Raw genomic sequence first — 13,601 nt, 5'->3', positions numbered from 1 at the left:
TTTCATTAAATTGAAAAGGTTTTTACACAACCAAACCCAATGTAATCAAGATTAGGAGGGAAGCAGAAAACTGGGGAAAAGCTTTTGCAAATAGTGTCTGTGATAAAGACCTCATTTCTAAAATATATAGGGAACTGAGTCAAATGTACAAGAATATAAATCATTCCCCAATTGATAAATGGTCAAACTATATGAACAGACAGTTTTCAGAGGAAGAAGTTAAAGCTGTTTATAGTCATATGAAAAAAGGTTCTAAATCACTATTGATTAGAGAGATGTAAATCAAAACAGCTCTCAGATGCTACATCACACCTATCATATTGACTCACATGACAAAACAGGAAGATGATAAATGTTGGAGAAGATGTGGGAGAGTTGGAATACAAATTTATTGTTGATGGAGCTGTGAACTGATCCAACTATTCTGCAGAGCAATTTGTAACTATGCCAAAAGGGTCACAACAATATGAATACCCTTTGACCCAGCAATACTGTTTCTGGGATTGTGTCCCCAAGAGATCATAAAAATTGGAAAGAGTACCTCATATGGAGAAATATTTACAGCAACTCTCTTTTTAATGGCCAAAAACTGGAAATCAAAAGGATGCCCATCAATTGGGGAATGTCTTAATAAATTGCTGTATATGAATGTAGTGGAATACTTTTGTGCTATAAGAAAAGATGAACAGGAATACTTCAGAGAGGCCTGGAAAGACTTAAATGAACTAATGCTGAGTGAAAGGAACAGAACAAAGAGAACTTTGAACTCAGCAACAACCACACTTTGAGAGGAATTTTTCTAGTAGAAAAATTTAGTACTTTAGTACGTCATTGCAAGGTAAGGACTTAAAAAATTCTCAATGGTCTCTTGAGGCAAAATGCCTTCCACATCCAGAGAAAGAATTAAGGAATTCAATCGCAGAATGAAACAGATCATTTTCATCTGTATTATGTTTTGTTTTGTTTTATGCTTTCCCCCATTCATTTGAATTCTTCTATGCAACGTGACTGAGGTGAAAATGTATGTAATAGGAATGTACATATAGAACCTATATAAAATTGTATGCTATCTCAGGGTAGGAGTGGGGAAGTAAGGGGGAAGGAGGGGGAGGGAGGGGAAAAATATAAGATATATGGAAGCTATTGTAGAACACTGAAAAGAAATAAAATAATTTTTGTAAAGAAAAAAAAAAGAAAAATAATTGGCCAAATGGAAAAGGAGGTCCAAAAGCTCAGTGAAGAAAATAATTCCTTCAAAATTAGACTAGAGCAAATGGAAGCTCATCATTTTATGAGAAAGCAAGAAATTATAAAGCAGACCAAAAACATTAAAAAATGTGTAATATCTCCTTGGAAAACCACTGGCCTGGATATAGATGCTGGAGATTTGCTGTTTTTTTTCTTTTTAATGGACTATCTAAATACCATGATCAAAAAAGAAGCCTATACATTGTCTTTCAAGAAATTATCAAGGAAAATTTCCTTGATGTACTAGAACCAGAGGGTAAAATAGATGTTGAAAGAATCCACTGTTCACTTCTTGAAAGAGATCCCAAAAAACAAGCTCCTAGGAATATTGTAGACTAATTTCAGAATTCTCAGGTCAAGGATAAAATATAGCAAGCAGTCAGAAAGAAACAATTCAAGTAATGTGTTGAAACACAATCAGGATAACACAAGATCTAACAGCTTCTAAATTAAGAAATTAAAGGGCTTGGAATATGATATTCCAGAGGTCAGAGGAGCTAGTACTAAACCTAAGAATCACCTTCGCAGCAAAACTGAGTATAATCCTTCATGGGAAAAATGGGTGTTCAGTGTAATAGAGGACTTCCATACATTTCTGATGAAAAGACCAGAGCTGAAAAGAAAATTTGACTTCCAAATACCAGAATGAAGAGAAAAATGAAGAGCTAAACAGGAAAGAAAAAACATAGGAGACTTGCTAGATTTGAAATATTTATATTCCTGGAAAAAGGAAATGAAGAATATTTCTCATCATATTGGGATTTACGCATGATCTCCATGTACATGGTGTGTTAACTGGACACCTTTTTAATGATTGTAACACATTTGGCATGCATAACACATAAGTTATTATCTTCAAGCAGGCCAGCCAAGAAGTCTTCACCTGCATCCTTCAAAGAACCAGTTAATGCATTCTGGAAGCACGTTTATGTTTTATTTTTTTGTTTGTTTGTTGTTGTTGTTTTTGAAGCCCTGAGTGATTTTCTGTAATTGACTCTGGAAAAGAAGTTTATGAATCAAAAATTCAGTGAGCTTCTGAGAATATCTGCTTTCATAGAGATCCATAGTACACAGCCTGTAGCAATGAGGTTTCTTGACCCCTCCATTAGAAGGGAGTCTCTTATGAGTGGCTTTTGTAGTGAGCAGCTTCCTGGGCACCTTACTATTGGTGAAATTTACGGACATTTGCTTGGTATGAGCCATGTTGCTGAAAATTTCTGCACTTTCTCTTTTGGCTTGGGTTTGGAGAGCTAGAGGAGACCCCAACGCTTGAGAAGTATGGTAGCAGTGGCACCTGGGAATGTAATTGAAAAATGGCTCCAATTCTACTTTTCAAGAAGTTCTTCAATGAATTTTTGTACCTCTTTTTATATTTTGCCAATTCTGCTTTGTAAGGAGTTCTCTTCAGTGGGTTTTTGTTCCTTTTATTGTCCATTTGGCCTAATCTGTTTTTAAAGTGCTATTTTAGTCAGTATATTTTGTGCCTCCTTTGTTAATTTTTTTTTTTACTTTATAAAAAATAAACTTTTTTGAATTCTTCACAGAACTATTTTTGAGAGTGAGACCACTTCTTATTTTTCTATTAGGCTTTGTATGTAGCTATTTTGAGTTTGCTTTCTTTTTAGTTCTTTATTTGATATTTCCTGTTATATAATAATGTTCTCTGATCAGATTCCTTTTTTATTTGTTGATTTTTTTAATCATTTTTTGACTTTCATATTTGTAACTTTATGTTACAGTTAGGCTCCTGTCCCGGGGTGGATAGGGCAGTGTCCAGCTTTTTTCTGCTGCTGTTTTCAGGGCTAGTTCTGTTGCTCTGTAAGTTTACAGTTCTTCCATGGTGATATGATTTAATGAGTGATGCGCTCAAGCTCTCCTGTCCTGTGCTCTACTATTTGAGCAATCAGTAACAGTCTGTTCCCTCCTGAAACTATGACCAGGGTCCATGTTCCTTTGTGGCCTCATGCTCTAGTGGGCTAGTGCTCCTCTTTGCCCTACAACTGTGATCCAGAACCATGTATGGTTTATGAAATAGCATCCTGCAACCGGCATCAGCAAAAAAATCCTCTGAAAACTCCTTTTGACCAGATATCTGACTCCCTCTCCATTGGTGATCTGAGAGTTTCTATTTTGTTGTCCTCAAGATCTGTTACTAATTTCCCTGTCCCTGTGCTGGAACATGCTCCATTCTCACTCTAGGGAGAGTGACTTTTTCCTGCCAACCTTCTAAGTTTTCTTGGGGTGGAAGATTGGTGCAACCCATATTTTTGTGGGTACTCTACATTTCCAGGTGTTATTTTAAAGTTATTTGGAGGGAAATCACTTGGTAAATATTTAATAATAAATTCAGTGGAGTTGGATCTACATTATTTTTTTTTCTCATCTACCTTTCTGAAGTCAATCCAATCAACCAAACAATAATAGTGTCTCTGCTTTGTGACAATTACCTTTACTACAAATGTTCAGACTGAAAATTTCACAATAGGCTGTTGTAATACAACCCACCCTTGAGACCTTCCTTCTTTGCAACGTATATATACTTGTTCTTGAAGCTAGAGAGAATATGCTGATTGTGGTATCATGGAGGTAAATTATTTGATTAAGATCATATGGCCACATCAGAGCCAAGATTTACAGCTAGTTTTTCTTATATCTGGGAACAGGTTTCTCCTCATTATGTCATTCTGCTCTTTGAATAATTAAACATATTCTAGATTTATCCATCACCGGTACACCTTTCATCAGAATTTTTTTAAAGAGATGAAATAAAGAGCTTAGTATCCTTGTTGACGTCCATGAAAGAAAATATACCTTACAGGAAAACTACAAGCTCATTTCTTATTCAATATTTGATGTGTATGCCTTGTAATGTTATTAAACTGGAGAAAATGCTGATTGGGAGAGTCTGCAGGCAAATGCATTATGCATATTCACCTAGTTCAATTATGAATGATCCTCTGAATGTTCTTGGTAACAAGCTTAGAATTTGTAACCCTCTGTCAGATGCAGTGATTGATACAAATATTGCATGTATACATTATTTAAGTAGACAGTAGTGGGATTAACTTCAGTTAAGAATATGATGGCAAACTATGTCAGAAAAGCTAATTTTTGTCTTACTGACTTATTTACTAAAAGGGCTGCTACTGCAATAAAGGAACAAATCTATCAGTGAAGGAATGAATTTTTTTGTGAAAAATAACACAAACTTCCAGATTCCTATATTTGAGGTTTTTGTCTACTTTGAGGCCATCTCAGACTCTTCAACTTTTTCCCCTTATAAAGCCGATTATTTTCTTTTCTTTCAATCATGAAGGGGTCTGAACTATGATTTCATTGGTATAGGTTACTCCCATTTTGCAGACACGTATCAACCATTTAATCAAAATGCTCATAGCCCTTGTCTACAGACATCCCAATCACTCCTCTTTCTTCCTCAATTAGTTTAATACCTTTTGCATGGGGTGTTAAAGGAGGAATACCTACTCTTATATGAGGACTTCTTGAGACCTTTCCAAGATTAGTCATCCACCTTTGGTGTCCATCTCTTACCCAACTCTCACCTGTGGCCCTGCAAAGGTGTAACATGTGCAGCAGCCATATCATGGTAAACCTGTTTTGGCAGACAGGTTAAAGCATGTTGAGGGTGACCAACGGGCCTCAAACTCCTTTGTGAGTTACAGGAACATTTAATCCCAAAATATGCAAACTTCTCATGATTGAATGGATCGATGAGAACTATTTGTTCTAATGAGTATGACAGTAGCTGAAACAGGCTCTATTGAGGGCCGATAGAGCTTAGTCAGACATTGAAGATGCCAAGGTCATCCACTGAATCTCAGGTTATCACCAGTCATCTTGACTTTGTCTTGCAACTGGACTTCAACGAATATGGAAGAGAGACTGAGGCTGATGACTTTGTACTACTCTTCCTTTCTGAAATCCAGTTCACGTTTGATTCAAGATATCACTCAAGGATGTCATAGGTCTTCAAAAATAAATTATTAAAGCAGAAACTTTTCTCCTTCTCAAGTTCTGATGTCATAGTTGAGGACATCCCCAAGGAGTTCAAGGATACCTCCATTGTCCATCTCTATAAAGGTAAAGGAAATAGATTTTCCTGTGACAATCATGGAGTGGGGAGGCTCTCTCTTAGTCATTGCTGGCAAGATTCTTGATAGAGTCCTTCTTAATACATTGATCCTTCACCTGAAAGATGACAATCTGCTTGAGAGCCAGTGTGGCTTCAGAAAGGACTGAGGAACAGTAGATATGGTGTTTGTTCCCCAACAACTCCAGGAGAAATGCTAGGAGCAGAACAGAGATCTCTGTACACAAAGTTCATAGATCTGACTAAGGCCTTTGACAGTGCTAGTTATGAAGGCTTATGGAAAATTATGACAAAATTTGGTTTCCCAGAGAAGTTCATCAGTATTGCACATTAATTTCATGATGGCATATTTTCCTGGGTTCTGGATAGTGATAATGCTTTCATGCCTTCCTAGCCATCAGTGGAGTGAAACAGGGCTATATGCTTGTTTCCGTGGTTTTTAGCATGATGTTTTCAATCATGTTGTCAAATGCTTTGAATGACGATGAACATGACATCAAGGTCAACTACTATACTGATATTAAATACTTCAATTTGAAAAGACTACAAGCCAAGACCAAAGTGGAGGGAGTGTTGGTGCATAATTATCTGTTTGCAGATAATTGTACACTCAGTGCAGCCTCTGAAACTGAGATGCAAGAAAGTATCAATCAATTGTCTGCAGCCTGTGTTAATTTTGGCCTAATAATCAACACTAAGAAAACACAGGTGAAGGGCAGCAGGAACAGCGGGGGCATCGTGAGGCAGTGGTCTGAAGGTGGCAGTGGTCTGAAGGCAGCTGTGGGGCAGTGGTAGGGGGGTCAGCTGGGTCCGGGTCAAGACAGGGGCAGGCCATGATGGCGATGGCAGCAGTGGGGTCGGGGGCGGTGGGGGTCCCAGACCACCTGGTCGGGCTGTCGCTCATGCAGCTGAACAAGCTGCTGAAGGACGAGGAGCAGTTGATGAGCATGGTGCAGGAGTTGGAGGAGACAGAGAATGTTCACCTTAACAAAGACATGGCTATTGCCCACAACTGGAGCCAGGAAGAAGGAAATCTTTTGTACCACCCAAAACTGGAGACTTTGAAAGTCAGTTTGACCCCAAAATACCAGGAACTACAGCTTCTCTTGAAGCCTTATCAGATCATGAAAACCAAATTAGATCAGCAATCCAGCAATGCTTCTCTGGATACATTGCCAGCCTTTCTCCAAACTGAGGGAGCCAAGATTGAAGAAGATACAGAGAGCATGGTGGAGAAGTTCCTTGATGGAGAGGTCCCTCTGGATTCATTCATTGATGAATATCAAAATAAATGGAAATCAGCCCATTTACATTGACTAAAAATTGAGAAACTTCAGAAAATTGAGGGCCAGAGACTTCCAACAGCCCAAGTTCAATTGCAACCCAGGGTGCCAGCTCCTATGATGTCCTATCCAGATGCAGATGCCATTGTGCTCCCTTCTGTTGTGCCCTGGCGTATTCCTCCGCACCCATCCCCAGTTCACAACTCCATTTACAGTGGCCATGGGATCAGGAGAGGCTCTACCTTACCCAGGATTGCAGTGTCCTCCTGTTCCCCCAAGGGTGGGACTTCCATCTCTTAATCACAACCCTCAGCCAGGATATGCTCCTCAGTTTGCATCATCGTACCCTCCAGACCTTCCTCAGAGACATTCTTCGAGGCTGCCTCCACATCCTGGCGTCATCCTTCAGTGAGTCTGCAGCTGTGCTTCCATCCCTGGGTCAGTGCTAGGAGTTTGTATTACTTCTTCCTATGAAAGCTTTTTGTCTCTGCACATTTGGGGGGAAGGAAAGGACAGACTTTCTTGTCTGCTGGCTCCATTTCCTGTGGAGCAAGGACATGGTGTGTTTTTAGAATCCTAATTTCTTTGGTAGGTAGTGTGATGCCACTTGATTTGTGTAAATCCAGCAGGTTTTTATAAGCTGGGCTGAAGAAAGAAGCTGACCTAACTCTAGGTTTGTTTGCAACTCTCAGCAAGGTCTCTTAATATTCTAATGCTGATAGCTGAGAAATCTGGTTAGAAGAAAAACTTAGCTTCCTACCATGATTCCAACCACATCTAGAATTATATTCCCACTGCAGTTCATCTAGCATGTTTAATTCTAGATTGGGTTTCAAAATCCAATTCCATATTGATCAGGCCAGTATTAGATGGTAACTCTTTGCTTGGAAGCAAAGGAGCACTGGGGTTCTCTACTGGTTTTAAAATCCCAGGTGGTCACAGCACGTGTTAAGTTTGGTGTATTTTCTTTCTACATGGAATCTGATTTGGAGGGGGGAAATCATTACTAACACTCTCCACCTCCCACACTCCCCAAACCTTGCTGCTTTTAAGATGCTTAGAAACTGATATGCAAAGTTTGCACTTTCCTAAAGGCTGTCTACACCTCCAGAACCTCTGAAATCCAGGCCCTGTGGGGAAAATTGGAGAGAGAAGAGGAACCTGAGTTTTTGTATTAAGGATTTTATATCTGATAATTCCTTTTCATCCCTGTCCTTCCTACATCCAATCCTAAAGAGCTCAACCTCAATCATTACTACTAAGAAATATTCCAAAAATATTTTTACAACTTGTGAAATTTTCCTGTTTTCTACAAAAAAAAATAGTTTGATGGTCATAGCGTCATTTAGGGAAACTATCAAAAATATAGAATACTTATCATGCAGATAAAATGGAAATTCCTCTCTTGCAAGCAATGCATTGTTGCACGTGTGTGCTCTGTCTTAGGATCACTGTTGGTGATTGGACTTGTGACTCTCTAGCCTTTCCAATCACCTGATGGTTATAGCTTCCTTTTGACTCAAATGATTTGGGAACAAATTTGCCCTGGTCTGGCTTGGGGACATCCTCTAGAGTCAGTGACTCCCCTTTCAGGGAAATGCTTTTTCTTATGATGACGCTGATGTCCATCCATCTGCAAAAACCGAAGAAAAACCCTGTCCCTTGGAGCCTGAAATGTCTTGAGCGTTATTTTATTTATTCTGAGTAATGTGTAGATGGGGATAGGGTCTGAATATGTTGCCGCAGAGAATGGAGTGTTTGTGGGGGAGAGGGGAGGGACTATGGCAAACATTTCAAATTGGTTTGCAGGAAGGACCACAGATAATGAGGATGAATAGAGGAGGCTAAGGCTCTTAATAGCCACATTGATGGATGGTTCCCCTCAGATATTGAACTCTGTATCATACCATCTGGTTAAGCCTCTACCTCAGCACTGAGGCTGTGTCCGGGGATATTGTCCAGTTGTTCCAAAAGGACCTTCAAGTGTCCCCAACCTAAAACAATAGACGAGGGCCCCTGGGAAACATGTGTTAACAGTGGCTTCTGGGGTGTGCATGATCAACTTCAAATAAGGCTCAAAAGGTTCTTGGAACTTGAAGCAAGCTACAACTGCAATGGGCATCTTCTGTAACTGACTGCTGGAAGCTTGTACCAACTTTTGTATCCATTCCTGTAAACAATTTTAATTCTGTACTTGAACTCCAGTGGATGGTGGACCATTTTAAAAGAAAACAAAACTATAATAGGGTGCTAGGTGCCATATCAGTCAAATAGACTTGCCAGTTATTATCTGTAACTCAAAGTGCCATTTTTTTTAATACCTCCTTAGCTGTGCTCCACTTTTCAATGAAATCTGGCTCCCATGGCTGTTGAATCAGCAGCCAAAAGTATTTACCTTTGTGTTTTGTTTTAGAGATTGTGAAAATGGAACAAAGAGGCTGGTTTTGGCCTCTCCTTGCAGGGGCCATGTTTGAAACTGTTAGTGTAGATCTGTAGGAAACTTTAATAAAAGAAGTGATTATTAATAAAAAGAAAGAAAACATAGGTGCTTCATCAGCCACCACCAAACCATCCATATGTGGAAATACTGTTACCAACAAATGGAGAAGTTTTGAACGCTGTGGATTAGTGCACTATCTTGGTAGTCTACTTTCCAGGGATGGACACATTGATAATGAGGTTGAATCACCTATTGACAGAGCTAGCTCAATGTTTGGGAGGCTCTGAAGAAACATATGGGAGAGAAGAGGTATTAGAATGGCTACCAAACTGAAAGCTTACAAAGGCGTTGTACTGACCTCATTGCTGCATGCATGGGAAACATGGACAGTTTACCAGCACCATGCCAGGAAACTGAATCACATACATTTGAAGTGTCTTAGGAAGACTCTGAAGATCACCGGGCAGGATGAGGTCTCAGACACTGAGGTCTTTGCTGTAACAAAACTGCCAAGCATTCAAACTCTCCTCCAGAGAGCACAACTCCAATGGACTGGCCACGTTGTTCGAATGAAAAGTGTACGCTTACCAAAAAGACTATTTTATGGAGAACTCACATGGGGCAGGGGATCACATGGTGGTCAGAAGAAGCGATGCATGGATGCTATCAAGCTCTCTCTGAAGAACTTTGGATTTGACTCTGTGACATGGAAGACACTGGCACAAGATCACTCAACATACTTTCCCCTCACTAGAAAGGATGCTATGCTCTATGAACAAAGCAGAATTGAAATAACACAAAGGAAACATAGGATGCACCAATTTAGAGTATCCACCCAAATATTCACATGGATTATCTGTGCCCAATCTGTGAGCTCGTATTGGTCTGATCAGCCACATCAGACACACTGAAACTTGACTTTATCATGGTGATATCATCCTGGTCCTCGTAGAGAATGAAAGACAACAACCAAGAGTTCTTCCACCTACTCACTTTTCTGTGGTTTACTTCTCCACCTCGCTTTCAGCCACAAACAAAAATTAGAATACTTTTGATTCTGTCATCACCCGCAAAGGTACAACTTGCATGTTCAATAATTCTGACATCTCCTTATGTTTTATATTTCCCCTTCTCTCTCTGTTGTCTCTTACTAATCCTTACATCCTCTACCATGATCTCCAAACCCTTGAACCATTAATTCTTTCCCAGAGTATCACCCCTTCACTATCCACTTTGTCCTCTTTTTCCCACCTTGATCCCATGATGAACCAATTCACCTTTACACTTTTTTTCTCTTTAGTCCCTGATCCCCTTATCATTTCCCTGCTTGTACCCTGTCAAGCCTCAGCTTTGGATCACTCCCACCATCTGTTGCCTATGAGTCTATATATGTGCTGCTAACTGAAGGTAAAGAAAAACATTGAAACTCTTCTGAATGGATCCACTCTAGTTTTATGCTACATAAACTAAACTGGGCAATTATAAGCTTCTAGACAAATTTACAATGCTTCTCAACTCACTCTCTGAGTATCCACAATAGGTTATCTTTTTCATCCCTCTTTATATTTCCCATGACTTTGCCTAGCTCTCTCTAGTTTTCTGGGACACCACCTCTCCTGGTTCTTGTCTTACCAATTTAAATCCTCCTTTTTTGTTTCCTTTTCTGGATCTTCTTCCAGATTGCATCCTATATCCTTAAGACATCCATCAGGTTCTCTTCTGTGCACTATTCTTGCTTTATGCGACTTCAATTGGTGATCTCATCAGCTCCCATGGATTTAATTATCACATCTGTGCTAATGAAACTCAGATCTTACTATGATGTTCTATCTTCTCTTCTGACCTTCAATCCTACATCTCCAACTGCCTTTCAACGATTTTGAACAACATCTTAAATTTAACATGTCCAAAAATGAACTTGTTATCTCTACTTCTAAACCCTATGTACTGCATACACACACACACGCACACACACACACACACACACACACACACACACTTCTCGATTATTATCAAGGGCAATTACATTCTCCCAGTCCTTCATACTTGCTACCAGAATGTCATTCTTAAGTCCTCTCTTTATCTTATGCCTCCCATCCAAACATTTTCAAGTTCTGTTGATTTGGACTTGGCTAAATCTCTAGGATATATTTCTTCTCTCCTCTGACACTGCCACCTCTCTGGTGCTGGTGCTCATTATGTCACAGTTTAACTCTTGAAATAGCCGCCTGCCACAGATCTCACCCCACTTCGAGTCATCCTCTTTCCAGTCATGAAAACAATTTTCTTTTTTTTTTGTTCTGCAAATTCCAGAATATTATCTAAGTATTTTATTTTATTTTATTTTTTAAATGTATTTATTTAACTTTTAACATTCATTTTCACAAAATTTTGGGTTCCAAATATTCTCCCCACTTTTCCCCTCCTCCCACCCCAAAATGCCAAGCATTCTAATTGCCTCTATCACCAATCTGCCCTCCCTTCTAACATCCCACCCTTCCCTTGTGCCCATCTTCTCTTTTGTCCTAAAGGGCCAGATAACTTTCTATACCCCATTACCTGTATTTCTTATGTCCTCGTAGTAAGAACTATACTCGACAGTTGTTCCTAAAACTTTTAGTTCCAAGTTCTCTTCATTCCTTCCTTCCCACCTATTCCCTTTGGGAAGCAAGCAATTCAATATAGGCCACAACGATGTAGTTTTGCAAATGACTTCCGTAATATTCGTGTTGTGTAAGACTAACTATATTTCCCTCCACCCTATCCTGCTCCCCGCCCCCTATTGTTTTTGTTCTCTCCTTGGATCCTATCCCTCCCCAAGAGTGTTGACTTCAAATTTCTCCCTCCTCCCTCTGCCCTCCCTTTCATCATCCCCCCACCGTGCTTATCCCTTTCTCCCTCACTTTCTTGTATTGTAAGATAGGTTTTCATACCAAAATGAGTGTGCATTTTATTCCTTCCTTTAGTCGAATGTGATGAGAGTAAGATTCATATTTTTCTCTCACCTCCCCTCTTTTTCCCTCAACTGAAAAGTCTTTTGCTTGCCTCTTTTATGAGACATAATTTGCCCCATTCCATTTCTCCCTTTTTCCTCCCAATGTATTTCTCTCTCATTGCTTAATTTCATTTTTTAAAGATATGATCCCATCCTATTCAATTCCCTCTGTGCTGTGTGTGTGCGTGTGTGTGTGTGTGTGTGTGTGTGTGTGTGTGTGTAATTCCAACTACCCAGATACTGAAAAGTTTCAAGAGTTACAAATATTTTCTTTCCATGTAGGAATGTAAACAGTTTAACTTTAGTAAGTCCCTTACGACTTCTCTTTGCTGTTTACCTTTTCATTCTTCTCTTCATTCTTGTGTTTGAAGATAAAATTTTCTTCTCAGTTCTGGTCTTTTCATCAAAAATGCTTGAAAGTCCTCTATTTCATTGAAAGACCATTTTTTCCCTGAAGTATTATACTCAATTTTGCTGGGTAGGTGATTCTTGGTGTTAGTCCTAGTTCCTTTGACTTCTGGAATATCATATTCCATGCCCTTCTATCCCTTCATGTAGAAGCTGCTAGATCTTGTGTTATCCTGATTGTATTTCCACAATACTTGAATTGTTTCTTTCTAGCTGCTTGCAATATTTTCTCCTTGACCAAGGAACTTTGGAATTTGGCCACAATGTTCCTAGCAGTGTCTCTTTTTGGATCTCTTTCAGGAGGTGATTGGTGGATTCTTTCAATATTTACTTTTCCCCCTAGTTCTAGAATATCAGGGCAGTTTTCCTTGATAATTTCATGAAAGATGATGTCTAGGCTCATTTTTTGATCATGGCTTTCAGGTAGTCCCATAATTTTTAAATTGTCTCTCCTGGATCTATTTTCCAGGTCAGTTGTTTTTCCAATGAGATATTTCACATTATCTTCCATTTTTTCATTCTTTTGGTTTTGTTTTGTGATTTCTTGGTTTCTCATAAAGTCATTAGCCTCCATCTGTTCCATTCTAATTTTGAAAGAACTATTTTCTTCAGTGAGCTTTTGGTCCTCCTTTTCCATTTGGCTAATTCTGCTTTTTAATTCTCCTCATTGGCTTTTTGAACCTCTTTTGCCAATTGAGTTAGCCTATTTTTCAAGGTGTTATTTTCTTCAGCATTTTTGGAGTCTCCTTTTGCAAGGTGTTGACCTGATTTTCATGCTTTTCTTTCATCTTTCTCATTTCTCTTCCCAGTTTTTCCTCCACCTCTGTTACTTGATTTTCAAAATCCTTTTTGAGGTTTTTCATTGCCTGAGCCCATTAAATATTTATTTTGGATGTTTGGGATGCAGAAGCCTTGACTTCTATGTCTTTCCCTGATGGTAAGCATTGTTCTTTCTTATCAGAAAGGATGGGAGGAGATATCTGTTCCCCAAGAAAGTAACCTTCTATGGTCTTATTTTTTTTTCCCTTTTTTGGGCATTATCCCAACCAGTTACTTGACTTTCGGGTCCTTTGTCAGGAATAGGGTATACTCTGGGAATCTGTGAGATCTCAGTTC

The 13,601-nt window shown here is 39.2% G+C and overlaps 1 pseudogene; it reads left to right on the top strand.

Moving 5' to 3' along the window:
* The first annotated feature begins 6,195 nt into the window (after positions 1-6,195).
* On the top strand, positions 6,196-7,054 carry LOC140512414 (vacuolar protein sorting-associated protein 37B pseudogene; annotated as a pseudogene).
* Positions 7,055-13,601: the final 6,547 nt, after the last annotated feature.

The sequence above is a fragment of the Notamacropus eugenii genome, chromosome 6, assembly GCF_028372415.1.
Source record: "Notamacropus eugenii isolate mMacEug1 chromosome 6, mMacEug1.pri_v2, whole genome shotgun sequence".
Taxonomy (NCBI): domain Eukaryota; kingdom Metazoa; phylum Chordata; class Mammalia; order Diprotodontia; family Macropodidae; genus Notamacropus; species Notamacropus eugenii.
Note: the sequence above shows the minus strand (reverse complement) of the source record. Positions and strands in the feature narration are given on the sequence as shown.